The sequence below is a fragment of the Sceloporus undulatus genome, chromosome 3 (genome assembly GCF_019175285.1).
Source record: "Sceloporus undulatus isolate JIND9_A2432 ecotype Alabama chromosome 3, SceUnd_v1.1, whole genome shotgun sequence".
In the NCBI taxonomy this organism is placed as follows: Eukaryota; Metazoa; Chordata; class Lepidosauria; order Squamata; family Phrynosomatidae; genus Sceloporus; species Sceloporus undulatus.
In genome coordinates, this window is record NC_056524.1 from 233,529,307 (window position 1) to 233,543,536 (window position 14,230).

At 38.9% G+C, this 14,230-nt stretch overlaps 1 protein-coding gene across 4 annotated transcripts in view; it reads right to left on the minus strand.

Moving 5' to 3' along the window:
• IRS1 (insulin receptor substrate 1) overlaps positions 1 to 14,230 on the minus strand; it is a 109,768-nt gene that overhangs the window by 89,655 nt on the left and 5,883 nt on the right. The window lies entirely within an intron of this gene.

The following is a 14,230-nucleotide window of genomic DNA, read 5'->3' on the forward strand; positions in this document are numbered from 1 at the left end:
ACAATCCAATTCTCAGGAAATGCCAATCTTCCTGAAGTGACAAACCATACTCCAGTGCCATTCTACTTCTCTTGCAATTCAAACAGGTGCCTTTCCTTGCCATACCCAGAATTGGAAAGAAAAGGGAAGAAAGTTTCTCAAAGTAAGGATACTCAAAGTAAATAGTTGAGCCACTCTGTCCCAGTGGGCACAGCATTTACAGCTAGACTGTAGATAAAAAGGTTGCTTCCTAGTTTAGCTGAACTTGTACTGAATTTCATTTTACATCTTACATTATTGAGTTAGGCCCATTTACACAAACAGTTATCCTTGGTTGATAGCTAATGAAATCCATTTTGGATGTGCTTAAGTGAAATGAAAGAGAGTCAACAAGTCTAGTAAAAGATTTTTCTTTCGTCCTAGGATATGTGGTCCTACAAACAGCTGCCAGTTTGCTTGTTTTTAACCTGTAGGCAGTAGACTGTGCTTTCTTTCCCACAAAGAAAGAAAGAAAGCCCAGTGATCCACGAATAACCAAAGGAAGTAGTGGACATGGCTGAAAACACCTTGAATGGTTACAAGGTGATGTTTTCAAGATTGTTATTATTGTTGTTATTATTATTATTATGCTTTATTTATATAGCACTGTAGATTTACACAGCGCTGTACATACAAACAATAAAATAGATAAAGTAAACCTGTCCAGGGCATACAATCTAAGAAATAATAGCATAATAACATATGAACAGGACTGATAATGAAAACAACAGACACATGAAAACCATAGTGTATCTGTAGATTAATCCATTACGCTGCTGAACATTCTTAAAAAGCACACAGATTACAGTCCTGTACATAGCAAATTCTGCTGACTTCAGTGCAGTTGAAGTAGACATACTGTGGTGTGGCCAAACCCATCATCCACAGACAATCAACAGTTTTAAGAGACTTAGGGCCAAAACAGATGGCCCTGAAGGTGCAACTTGACACCACCCCTTTGAACGCAGGATGGGAGGCATGGCAACTGCACATTGCAGCCCCAACCTGGCTTTTTGCCAGCAGAAAAAGAAGCTGAAAATTGCCTTTCTTTTTTGAGCCGGCTGAAAGCCAGATTTTCCAGTGCCACACTCGCTTTGTGGTGATCCTGCAGCATGAGGCATGTAAATGCTGTGCCTCCGGAGCACCGCCAAGACCCCCCATGTGGTTGGACGTGCGGCATGATGGCAGCTTCAGGGCGGCATCAGTGTGCAGCATCCAAATGTTGCGCTTTGACACTGCCCCCAAGCCAGCGCAAAGGGCCGGTCTCTTTTATCGCTTAATCTTAGGAGACATTCAGATAAGATGCGTGTAAGTAAAATGTATACCACTACCACTCACACTTCTACCCTCAAAGTTCAACTGCTATGATGTAAATCAGTAAGAAACAAGTAGTCACAAGAAAACTTCAGAAGCAGAATAAAGCCCAGCAAATGAAACGATTGCACTCAGCAAATGAAACAATTGAGAAAACACTTTTTAAAAAAAAAAAAAAAGAATTTGAGGCCCTATCCTTTTTCAAGAGCATTTTTTAAAAGACATGGTACATCAAAGGGTATTAGTATAATTAGACAGTTACAGAACCCTCTTTGGCTTTATATTATGGATATGGCCAATTAAAATTTAATCAGGGATAGTATTAATATCAACAGTTTAGAGAACAGATGTCAGAAACCATTCCTCAGAGTTGTTATGGTGCACTAAAATAAAGGCACAGCTTAAACCACATTGATGGGAAGGTTCCAACTCCATCAGCCTTAAACAACCACACACTCCAAGTAGAGGCAGATGGCATGGGAAGGTGGACAGGAAGGCAAGCAACAGATGGACTCTCGTCCCCCTCTTCCACTACCATTACAGCTCCATCCACTAGAAGGGTCACATCTTTTTTGCTGCATGCATGTTATCAGATTTGAATGACAACATTAATAACAGTTCTTTCATGCTTTAGAGCAGGGGTAGGAATAAAATGGTCCTCCATACTTCCAACATCACCCACCACTGGCTAGGGCTGCTGGGTAGTCCAACAACACCTGGAGCGCTGCATAATTCCCACACCTGCCTTAGAGTGTGTAACTATTATTTCCATGCCTGAAAAATAGGGAATTATCATTCCCCACTTCCTTTTCTCTGCTAATATAGGATGTTATGCTAAAGAATAGGATTGCACTTGGCTAAATGGATAATTCAACAGGACAGCTGAAAATGGAATAACTGCCACTGTGATTACTGATGGCCACTACCAACTGAAATACCAGAAGCAGAATTATCTAATCTTGATCACACAGGCCTGTTACAGACTGCCAAAATAAAGCTGCTTCGGGTCTCTTTGGAGGTATGCTGTTTAAATGATGCATGCATCCTAAGAATCTGGAAACTGCACCAAAGCTGCACTCAGTGCATAGGAATGGAGTGTGGCTTTGGCGCGACCTCCAGACTCTTAGGACCCATGTATCATTTAAATAGCATGACTCCAAAGAGATCCGAAGCAGCTTTATTTTGGCAGTCTGTAACAGGCCATAGCCAAGTTCAGCTTAATTCTAAATGGCTCTCCTCATATTAAAAAATTAAACAAACAAATACATACCAAAATAGATTTACAGTGTAATATGATCTTGGAAGCTAAGCAGTGTCAGCCCTGGTTAGTACTTGGATGAGAGACTGCCAACAAATACCAGGTACAGTGGTACCCCGGGTTACGAAATTAATTCGTTCCGCGGTTAATTTCGTAACCCGAAATACCTTCGTAAGCCGAATTCCCATAGGCGCTAATGGAAAAATAGCTCTCTGCTGCCCTCCGGTGGCGGAAAATAGCGCCGCGGTTTTTTCGTAACCCGAAGAAACCTTCGTAAGCCGAAGCAATAAATCCCTATGGGATTTTTTCGTATCCCGAAAAATTCGTAACCCGGCGCATTCGTATCCCGGGGTACCACTGTATTGTAAGTTATTTCAGCGGAAGAAACTGCCAAAAGCACCTCTGAGTATTCCTCGCTTAAGATAACCCTATGAAATTCATAGTGTCACCATATATTGACAGGGGAAAAGAAGAAAAACACACATATCACAATTTGCACATAGTTCACATTCTTTCCTAGATCACTACTGAATGACAGCACTTCAGGGAGCTCTTTTTGCTATTATTGTTGCTGCAGAGTGCTTGATAATACCAAAGGCTCTATCCAAGACCTTGTCAGACAAAGACTTGTGTGAAACAGGCTTTGAATACATGATAACATTCCTCTTGTGAGTTTCAGGCCCTGAGGCAAAAAGCACCATCCAACCATTCATTCTTCCATCTTGAGAAACATTCCTTACCTAGTTCAAAGGCCTGAGAAACCACATACCCTATCTACATGCCTGCACACCTTTCCCCTGTAGAAACTTGCCAGACACAAAATGTGTTGAAGAAAAATATTAGGATCATTTAAAGGTGGTTAATTAGGCAAAATTATCATACAACTTCTGATTTAGTACTTCAAGGACTACTACATCACATAGTTCATCCATTTAGGGGGGAAATGCATAAATATAGCATGAGGTGATTTGAGTCTAAAGCTGTACAAGTTCTACAGTAAACACATGGAGCTACTGCAGGGAGGAGGGGAGACAGGCAGAAAAGTATTTGGCTAGCCTGCAATTCTTTTCACTGGTAGTCACTCAGCAATACTGGAGGAGGAGAACTCCTACAATGTTTTCATGTCCTTTCTATATTGATCTAATATGTGATAAGCTTTATAAGGGCAGCACCCAAAATGTAGTTCACACTCAACTGCTACAGCAAACACAAACTATGTACCTTTCATTCACTTCAATGTTCATTTTATGTCAAACTGATAAGCCAGAAATCAGTTAACAACGCATTGGTTGATAAGAATCTGTATTTGTAAATAAGCTGATATTTATACAAAAATTGAACTGCATAAGAGAAGTATACTTCCACTGCTGCAGGGGATGTTACCATTTTTTGCAGTACCAGAATTACACTTCCAACTGCTGTAAACTAGGAGGAAGCAAAGAGTAACTCATAGGCCAAATGAAGTCCCCCAAGGCCATTTCTCAGGCCCTCAAGCTTCTCCCACCACCACCACCACAACTATTCTGAATATTTCATATGTTATTCAAAATGACCTCCTGCAGCTTCTAAGAGGTGAGGAGAAACCAGGAAACAAAAAAGCTCCTGGATTCTCACTTTAAAAAAAGCCTCTCCTGGATCCAGAAGAAGAGAAGGCAATGGCACAATCCCTCCCCCCTTGTGTATGTGGAGACATTTTTGGGGGGCGGGAGATTAAAAGTAAAAATAATAAATGGTGGTAAAGGAGCAACTGTATATTCCAGCTGTGGAGGAAAATCAGCCCATACACATAATGAAAGAAGAAATGCCTTTGGTTCAAGCAGCAGGTTCCCTGGATTCATGCATTTTAAAAAATTCTTTAAATATTATTATTTAATATTTAATAATAAATAATATTATTATTAAAAAATTCCTTCCCACTGACAAGAATGTTGTTTGCCAAATATTTCTGATAGGTGTTTTCCCCCCCTTTTTACGCCTGCTTCTTCAATTCACTTTGACTTATCTAAACATTATTGAACACATGAGAAGATGTAATAAATTGCAAACCATGTCATATAATGTTTTGCTACAAATTTCTGCCCTTCTCCTGAAGGAAACCCAAACATTAGTGCTATTTTACATAAGCTGGCAAAACTGGCAAGTGAGGGAGAGTGCAGGAATATACCTCTACAAAATCTGGATTGATCTGTACATTCCTAAGCAACCTAGGCAGAGAAATACACATTATATGAAAATACAATCAGGTTTAAAGGTATCATAGCTTTCCATTCCAAGCTGTATTTAACTTTAAGGTCAATATAAGACAAGTAAAACTATTTGTATTTCTGTGATCGGTTGGTACAGAAAAAACTAAATAAAACAAATTATTCATACCACACAAAAACCCTGCTGACCATCAGGCAGATGTGAAATCGTAACCTTATCTGGGATTGGAAACTATGCCAAAACGTCTTATTCCTGCCCCTGCTCCCAACTCCAAAGGCTATGCAATTTTCTTCCACTCAATAAAATCATTTTGGCTACAAAGTATCTTATTAACTTTACTCTTTGAAATTTGTTTATTTGCATTATACATTTCAAAAGCTATTTGTCTGTTCTTGATCTTCCTCTTTGAACAGGTTATTCTTTCTGAACCAATGTCTTATGAAGTTGTTTAAACGTTTTCTTTTTTTTATTTCCCATGTACAGAATATTTTTTTTAAAAAACCACTTCCCAAAAAATCAACCAACATAACCCCAAACTGCTAAGACTTCTTTGCTAATCTCCTGAAATGTGCTCTTTTATCATAAGGTCTTTCCTCCTATCTACAGTACTGTGATTCACAGCTAGTTCCTACTTTTCACTACATAACTACCAAGGAATGAAATCGAGGATCACTGGACAGTGGATAATGGCAGTTTACCATAACTTAGTTAAAGCTTGGTTATTGGGGGAAAGGAAATAATTACAATAAACATGTTTCTGACTAGTTTACTTGCAATATCTTCTGGAGAAAGATCACAATCAAAACATTAAGCTAACTGACTTGACTCAAGGTCAAAGTAGATATGACACACAATTAGCAAATATGCAAAATGGTGGGGTTTGAGGGTTTTTTTTTTTTAAATGTAAAAACCAAGTACAACCAAGAACTGATCTGAATCCACCAAATGCACCGGGAATGGAGTGTTCTCTTTATTTCCAATGAAAACATCAGAGAAGGGGAACCAATCCAAGTCAGGAATGAAACAAGAAGTAAAGGACGAAAGCTACCTATCCTTATCACCAAGGACACAATTAATACTGGACCAATCCCACAGCAACTATTTACTTCTTTTAAAAAGAAATTAATATAAATACTGCATGAATGTTGCCACATCTACTTTGGCCTGTGGTATCGAGCTACTGTAACTGCATTCGGGCTTACATTTGTTTATGAGAATAAAAAATGGACCGTGCTTGAATTTACAATAGTTGAGGAAATCAACCTCCCATCCAGACACCACTCAGAACCAGACATCCTTCACTTGAGGTACATAATGCCTTCCTCTCTCAAAAAGAAAAGGCTCAGATCCCACCAACCCCATCATTACAAAGTAAACCTTCAGGAAGAACATTTAAAAAAAAAAGACAAGGAAAGGCTTAGTACTATACTCAGGAAGAAGGGAGGATTTTGAATGTTTAAGGGCTTGAAGGCTTGTGAGACCCTCAAAACAAGTTGGATTACTGGTCCTATCACCTACAACCAGCATAACAATATTGTTGGGGTCAATGCAGTTTGTAGCTGAATACATCTGGAAGGTGCCAGGCTGTGAGTTGAAAGTATGAAAGTTGTGACAACTGACTACAGAAAACCCCATTCCTTCAGAACTGAATCAATGTATCTGCATGATTTGGCTGACTATTAAAATGACCAAATATGTAAATGTCAAGTCATTCTATTTTCCTTTTTGGAGACTTCAAACAATAATTAGGGTAAGCATTGTTTAAAAGATACAAGCTTAGATACTGAGGGTAGCCACTTTTATAATTCACGTGTTAGTCCTCTCCACAGATAAAATGGGAAGAGCTGGATATTTTTTTTAAAAAATAATGAAGGTTAGAGGAGCTGAGCTCTTCCCATCCTTACCATCCTGTAGTTCCCTGGGCCAGGCTTTTCCTTCTATCCTGGGCCTAATCAGATCCTATCGGATCTTGAAAGCTAAGCAAGGGCAGCTCTGGTTAATATTTGGATGAGAGGCCACCAATGAATACTTGGGAGTTGCTGCCATTGTGTCTGTAGGATGGTGCGTATGCATGGTGGGAGGCAACAAAAAAAATACCCAGTGGCGTGGCTGTGCAGTCATACCATGCGCCTTGGGCATGGGCTGTGCAGGCAGCAGGGTTTCAACCCACTTTGAGAAAAAGCAGGACTGAGGCGCTTCTTCCTGCCCATCTCCTCTGGCCCAAGGAGGCTTATTTTTAGTAGCAACTAACTTTTGCTAAGAAGTGCAAAGCAGGCAGTTTTACTTTTCACAATCCAAAGGTAATAACAATTTGCTAAAGAGCAGAATAATTTTATAAATATTTCAGTTAATAGGCATCTAATTTTCAACAATTCTAAAACTGTTTCTTTGTAGTACATCACATATATCTGAATTACATAGCTCAACTGGAAATAAGGCTGAATGTCTACAGCTAAACTCTGAACATTTTGACAGCATGTGGCTGATATTTTCTGCCAATAATGTTGAACAGGAATAGGAAAAAAGACTTTCAACATAAGAGAGAGACTTTCAGAATTAAACCTACTAGATACTAAATTTAACAGTTGAAGTTGAATCTAATCTGTGATAAAACAGTCACACAAACACAAAGCCCTCCCTTCAGCCACCATCTTGAGGGAGAGAGAGGCAGGCTAGCTCCGAGAAGCCAAGTCCTCCCTCCAGTCCATCTGCCTTGGTCCAGGCCTTGGAGGTAGAGAAGAACTGCTGGACCTCATCCCCTTCCCCACTTCTGCTCCCTTCTCCTTTTGTGTCGTGTCTTTTAGATTGTAAGCCTGAGGGCAGGGAACCGTCTGATTAAAAAGATTACTGTATATGTACAGCGCTGTGTAAATTTACAGCGCTTTATAAATAAAGGTTAATAATAATAATAATAATAATAATAATAATCCAATCCCATTGCAAAATTTTATGAAGAAATTAGCAAACCTTTCAATTATGGAAGGTTAAATGTGACCTAGATATGTCAAATATGATCACAGAGATACACTTCAAGGCAGCTTTTAGTTGATTTTTAAAAGTGCTAGACTTCTTAAATCCCCCTTAACTATTGACACTCTGGGTTGCTTCAAATTTGTCACATGTTTATATGAATAATTAATGTTGTTTACTCAAGTATTTGCAACAGAACTTACACTTTGTCTTCTTTGCCACTGCAGAATTTCATATAATTTTTTATGATCCATATTCTTTATCTGAAATGACTATAACCACAAGGAATGAAACAAAGCTGTACATAATGACATACAGTCAAGAGATCAAGATTATAATTTCAGCATTCTGATAAACTGGGAATAAAGCCACTTTTCTGGACTACTGTATTTCAACATGTTCCGTAAAATGCCGTACAAAAATGATTGAAACTAGCAATTGTTTTATAAAATGGTCTTTATCAAGATTTTCCAACTATTCTGTACTCACCCTAATCCCTAATTCTTTAGTTTACATAGGGCAGTTCCTCTCCCCCCCCCCCCCCAACTTATCTAAAAAGTTATTTCAGAACTTAGTTCCACACAGTAAAATATGCTGTGTAAGGAACTCATTATTGGACATTTTAAAAATAAATGCCTATTTAATATGAACAAAAGCATGCAGTTGACAGAAGCTAAAGTATCATCCATCCCAGCCTTCCTCTCTTGTATGCCACTGCTCCAACCACTTTCTTCTCACCCTGTCTCCAATACTACCTAGACACAGAGATAAAGTCATAGGAACTATGATGCACAGGAAGGCAAGGTACTGTAATTGAAAATGAATATGTTTATCTATATATTTGTATGTATGTTTTTTTTCTTTCTCATGTTTTTTATGTGCTGTATGTTAAATATATATTATAGAAAACCCTAATAAAGATTAAAAAAAAAAGAAAGAAAGAAAGAAAAAGAAAATGAAGCCAAGTCTACATTGAATGATCTGATAGAGTGGACTAGACTACTTTGGAATGGGGAAAAATAAGTTATTTAAAAACCTCTCTGCAAACAAAACCTCTCAGAGTACAGATAATAGTTCTAATCTTCTGATTAATTGGGAGTTAATCTGGCTTTGAATCCATTGAACAGGCATAAAACATTATCGTAACTGAAATTTCAAGCTAGATATCCCGTAACTTTGTACACAGACATATATAGAAAACATATCCTCTTCTTCAAATTAGAGCACATTGATATACATACACACCAAAGGAGATCAGCTAAGAAAGCCCACATCAATCTCTACTGTAAAATGCATGCATGCATGCACGCATGCATCTGAGCAATATTACTAAATTGCACAGTATGGGCAAAGCTTGATGTTGGAAGTGGGGAGAATATAAGGCCCAATATAGCTATGACATATTTTAGAAATAAATTAAATCCTGAGACACCATATCAAAAGGGTATACGTACTTGCCAGCCAATCCAGCATTTGCTGATGCTAGACAGTCAAGCATTGAGGAATACAGTAGTCAAACATTTTCAGCATGGTTTACAGTACTTTCTTTTTGCATTGAGAACAGAGAAAGCAGGTATGTGCCTTGCCTCAAAAAGTGATACATTATTCCAACAGGCACAAAACCTACCTATTGACAAGATAGCACCTCCTCCAAAAAATGATGCAGAGGATTGAGGATGAGCCATGCACATGTGACATCTGAAATAAATTGCAATCCTTATTCAGAAGGATTGTTCAGATTATTTATTCATTTTATAACTCTTCTTTTTCCTGGGATGAGACTCAAAATTACAATTTGATGATTGAGATGTCATGACAAATTCTGGTATTACAAACAAATAAATGTGCTATTAAACTGGGTTCAAAAGGAAAAAGAAAGAAGAAGGGAACCACACATGGAAGTATATGTTTGCCTGCAAGTCATCTGTCAATTTATCCCATGAATTTCATAGCAGGGACGTAGCCAAGGGGGGAGGGGGGTTCTTGGGGTCCGGATCCCCCCTTCCATTAGAAAAATGAATGGTGTGTGCTGCTGCGCCGCCGCACCCAAGCCCCATTATAACGGTGCCACTTAGCCTGGACCCCCCCCCCTTCCCAAAATCCTGGCTACGTCCCTGTTCATAGGGTTTTAATAGGCTAGGAATCAGACCATCAGAAAATTTGATGACTTAATGCAGCCAAGAATTGGGGGGGGGGAGATCAACTAATGCATGCACACCCTTTCTGGGTTAAGCAGCATGGGTAAGTACTTTAAAGCATCACTTAGGCCATGTTAATAAAAGTATAACAAATTCACTTTAAATCCTTAAAAAGCCTTCATCTTTGATCACTGCAATGCTCATAGCAAGTTATTATGGGGAAGGGCAGGGCTACGGTTTCCAATCCAAACCACTGCAATGTATTAACTTTTGAACTATTTGCTTGTAAAAAAAATGACAAACATTCTTTAGCTTCCTTAAGTGATATCTGTCAACTCGGGTGAATATGGCAATTGCCACTGTAAAGAGTAGAGCCAAAAATTCTGGAACAGTCAAATATGATTTTCTAGATCAAGACTTTCCTGAGAAAAAACAGTGGTATGTAGAAGCATGAGAAAAATGCACAAATGTAACTGCCTGAATAACCCCTATAGAAGTACCTAATGATGTTTGCATATGCTCTTGTGAACACAGTCTTAAAAACAGACATTTTCCCTGTTTCGCTTAAATAAATTTGCACTGAAAGCCAAAACTCTCTGCAGTCAACAATCTAAAATGACCCAGCAACACATTTTACTGCTTGTGTCAATAAAACTATATTGGTAAGCAAATTCCACTCCTAGTCAAAAATACTGCAATTCTGAATGGTGCTAAGGATGTTCTCAGATACAAACCAAACTAAAAGCCATCATATCTAAAAAGTACCAGGGGAACAAAACTCTATAATTTACAAGAATTTGAAAGGGGTTCAAGACCCAGACAAAACCCCATAATCTTTACTGCCAGTATCTAGTAGATTTCATCAAAATGGCAACAAAATAACTCTTCCCAGAAAGCACCAAAACAACAACATAAGAAAATTAGAGAACAAACATACTCCTGACTTTGGATGTCTTAGAAATTGCACTTTCTAGACTATGAAGGCTGAGAAGAATTGGATACCATTAGGCACTTGTGAGCAAGCGTGATGTAGTGGTTTCAGTGTTGGATTATAATTCTGAAGACCAGGGTTCAAATCCCAGTTCAGCCATGGAAACCCTTGGGCAACTCACACCCTTTCCGCCTCAAGAGGATGGCAATGGCAAACCTCCTCTGAAGAAACTTACCAAGAAAACCCCATGACAGGTTCACTTTGGAATCACCCTACGTTGAAAATGACTTGAAGGCACAGAACAACTGGCACTACTAAAAAGCCAACAATTCTTTCCTTGGTAAAAACAGAGCATGGATATGCTCCTTTTTTGAACTACACCGGGGGGGGGGGGGGGGGGGTTACAGACACTAGTAAAAGTAACTTCTCTGTGTTCCAAGAAGAGTTCATTTAAGCCTCACTCAATTATCTCCTACCCTAGTACTGTACAATACAAAAGACAATACAAAGTAACACAATATGACAATGTAAAGTGGCACACATACTGTATATGAAAGAGCAAACCTCCACATTATTAACTTTCCTTCCAATCTACAAGTCATTTTCATTCCTTGTGCAATTTCATAGCATGTGTCCCATATAAACATGGTAAAGGCATGTAAATTATCTGTTGATGGAAATGTGAGTTTTTGCTGGTTTCAGCAGGTACCCTTTTCCACACAGGCTTAGCAATGCTTAGGCAACCTTTTTCCAACTCATTAATGAATATGACCTGCTCAACATTACCCTCTTTAGTATAGTTGGTGTTCTGTATGCAAGGGTACAGCACACCAAGGTAGAGGACAGGAATACATTTCTCCTGAGGTATGCAAAATTTTATTTCCTTGTTTAAAAAATAGCCCCTAGTTTCATTTAAAAAACCAGATGCACTGCCCTCCCCTCACAACAGCATGGGACAAAGCCTGAGCATGCACACTTCCGATCCTTCCTGCTGCCTCTGACCATGAAGATGCTAGGTAACTGTAAACTGAGATTGAGAATTAAGCTCAGGGGAAGCTCAGCCTATGGGGAAAGAGAATAAGAAGCTGGATTTTCCTGGAATTTAAATCCTCTCATTCTCCTCCTTCAAATAATGTAAAAACATGTCCCCTACAACTGAGGCTATGGCTGGGAAAGGCAGTTGAAGCTGCACAATAGCCTTACACTATACTGGGATGGGGGTGTCTTTCACTTAACTGCATAGTGATTCTACAACAAGAGAGCTATAATCACTGGTTCACTGGACACATCACTTAAAAACATACACTCACATACATATACGGCAACAACAGTTTTAATGAGACCATCAAGAACAGAGTATGGGTATCTCTACCCTGTTATCACCCAAGCATCCCTATACATCACCAGAGTTGCATGAACAGTTACGTAACTGTCTGTTGTCAACATCTGATGGTAGCATGAGAAATGATCAATCAAGGAAGCAGGAAAATAAAGAACTGTGGAACAATCAAATACTTTGTGTATTCTGCAGTAACAACACTAGTAACTTTTTAGCACTGCAGCAACTGGGGAAAGGCTCTCTGACTAAGAGCAGAAAGAAAATGGGAGAAGCATCTGTCCTCTGTAAATCTAGAGAATGGTGCTGTGAATGAAGGATATTTAAACTAAGCAGACAGCCAAAAAATGGGGTCATCCATAACAATTAAGAGCTGTGCCCTAGACAAAGACAGAGCAACTACAGTCAATGTCAAGATAGGATCCATGAAAAACAGGGCACATAGCTGTCCCTTCTCTATTTCCACTTCTCGTGCTACAATTTTATAAGAGGCCTGCAACACATTCAAGAGAACAACTTTTACATTGCACATAACAATTTGTGATTAGCTACATATCTGAAAGCAGCAATAATCTTTCAAGCAATAGCAAATGCTCAATTTGTTTTTAACACTGAACTCTATTTAGGCATAATGGCTGATTCAAGGTAATTACTTTTCATTGTCAGTTCTTACAAGTTCAACTACAGGCAATCTCTCTCTGTGTGTGTGTGTGTGTGTGTGTGTGAGAGAGAGAGAGAGAGAGAGAGAGAGAGAGAGAGTATGTGCATGCTTTCAGGTCACCTGCTGACTTATGACAACCCCATTAATTTCATAGGGTTTTCTTCCTCTGAAATACAACCTACAGCACCTGCTATTTGTTGTTGGTCTCCCATCCAAGTATTAACCAGAGATGACCCTGCTTAGCTTTCAAGATCAGACAGAATCTGGTGCCTTTAGGATACTTAGGCAATTTACTCCCATATATACTATAAGAGTTTTTACCACTTGCATCTCTCAACACTGTCAGTATGTACCCAGCAAATAAGTAATTAAAACACCTCACAAGAGAAGTGTCAGTTATGACATTTCAAAATCCAAATGTGTGCTGCTGAACTTGCTTTTCTTTGTGCCAATGTAAACATTTTTTTCTCTGTCTTACCAGTGATGACTATAGATGAAAGGTAAGGGGGAGGGGGTGGGAAAAGGTCAGCTCAGAGCATGAGGACTGTGACAATACAAAGCTTGGAGCAGAGACATCACAGTGCCAAACAGCAATGTTTTGACAAGCATAATTGGTGGAAGAAACACTTTGCAAGAGTGGCAGCCATATTCACATCAGCAGTACACATAGTTTGGAAAAACTGTGGCAGTGAGAAAGCATCTCATTACTGTTTTACACTTCCCTATGCAGACTCAGACCATAAACAAACCTAAAACATTCTCTTTGCGACACCACTTATCATCCAGAACAGAAATGTGACAAGTTTATGGACATTCCACCTAATTTACAATTGAAGGTGATGCTAATTCATCAACTTTTCCTCAGTGCAACAAAACAACAAGAAAGCTTCCCTAGCAGCATCAAGAAAACTCACATATACTGTATACTAAATTAGTATCATGTCACATTTTACATGCATAGAATGCTTTGTAAACATTTTCTAATGAATCCTCATAGAAACCCTTTGAGGTTTTATTCTGCATGTAGTTTACATATAAACTTCTTCAGGGTCACAGAAGTTGATAGCTCAGTGAGGATTAGACTGCAGAGGTTTCCAATTCCAGCTCCCATGCCCTAAGTGTAAAGCCACACCTCTTCCTCATATGCAGCATACACACTTGAACAAGCATGCGTGCATTCACACAGAGAGAAACACAGAGGATTTCTTTCTTTTAAGCTGCAATTTTCTGAAGGTTAAACAAGTAGGGCAGTAGAACACTCACACAGCCACTTCTCAAAATTGCAGACAAAAGTAGATTAGGGGATTTCATAAAGAAAACATCAACACAAAAATGATGATGATGATGATGATGATGATGATGATGATGATGATGATGATGATGATGATGATGATGATGA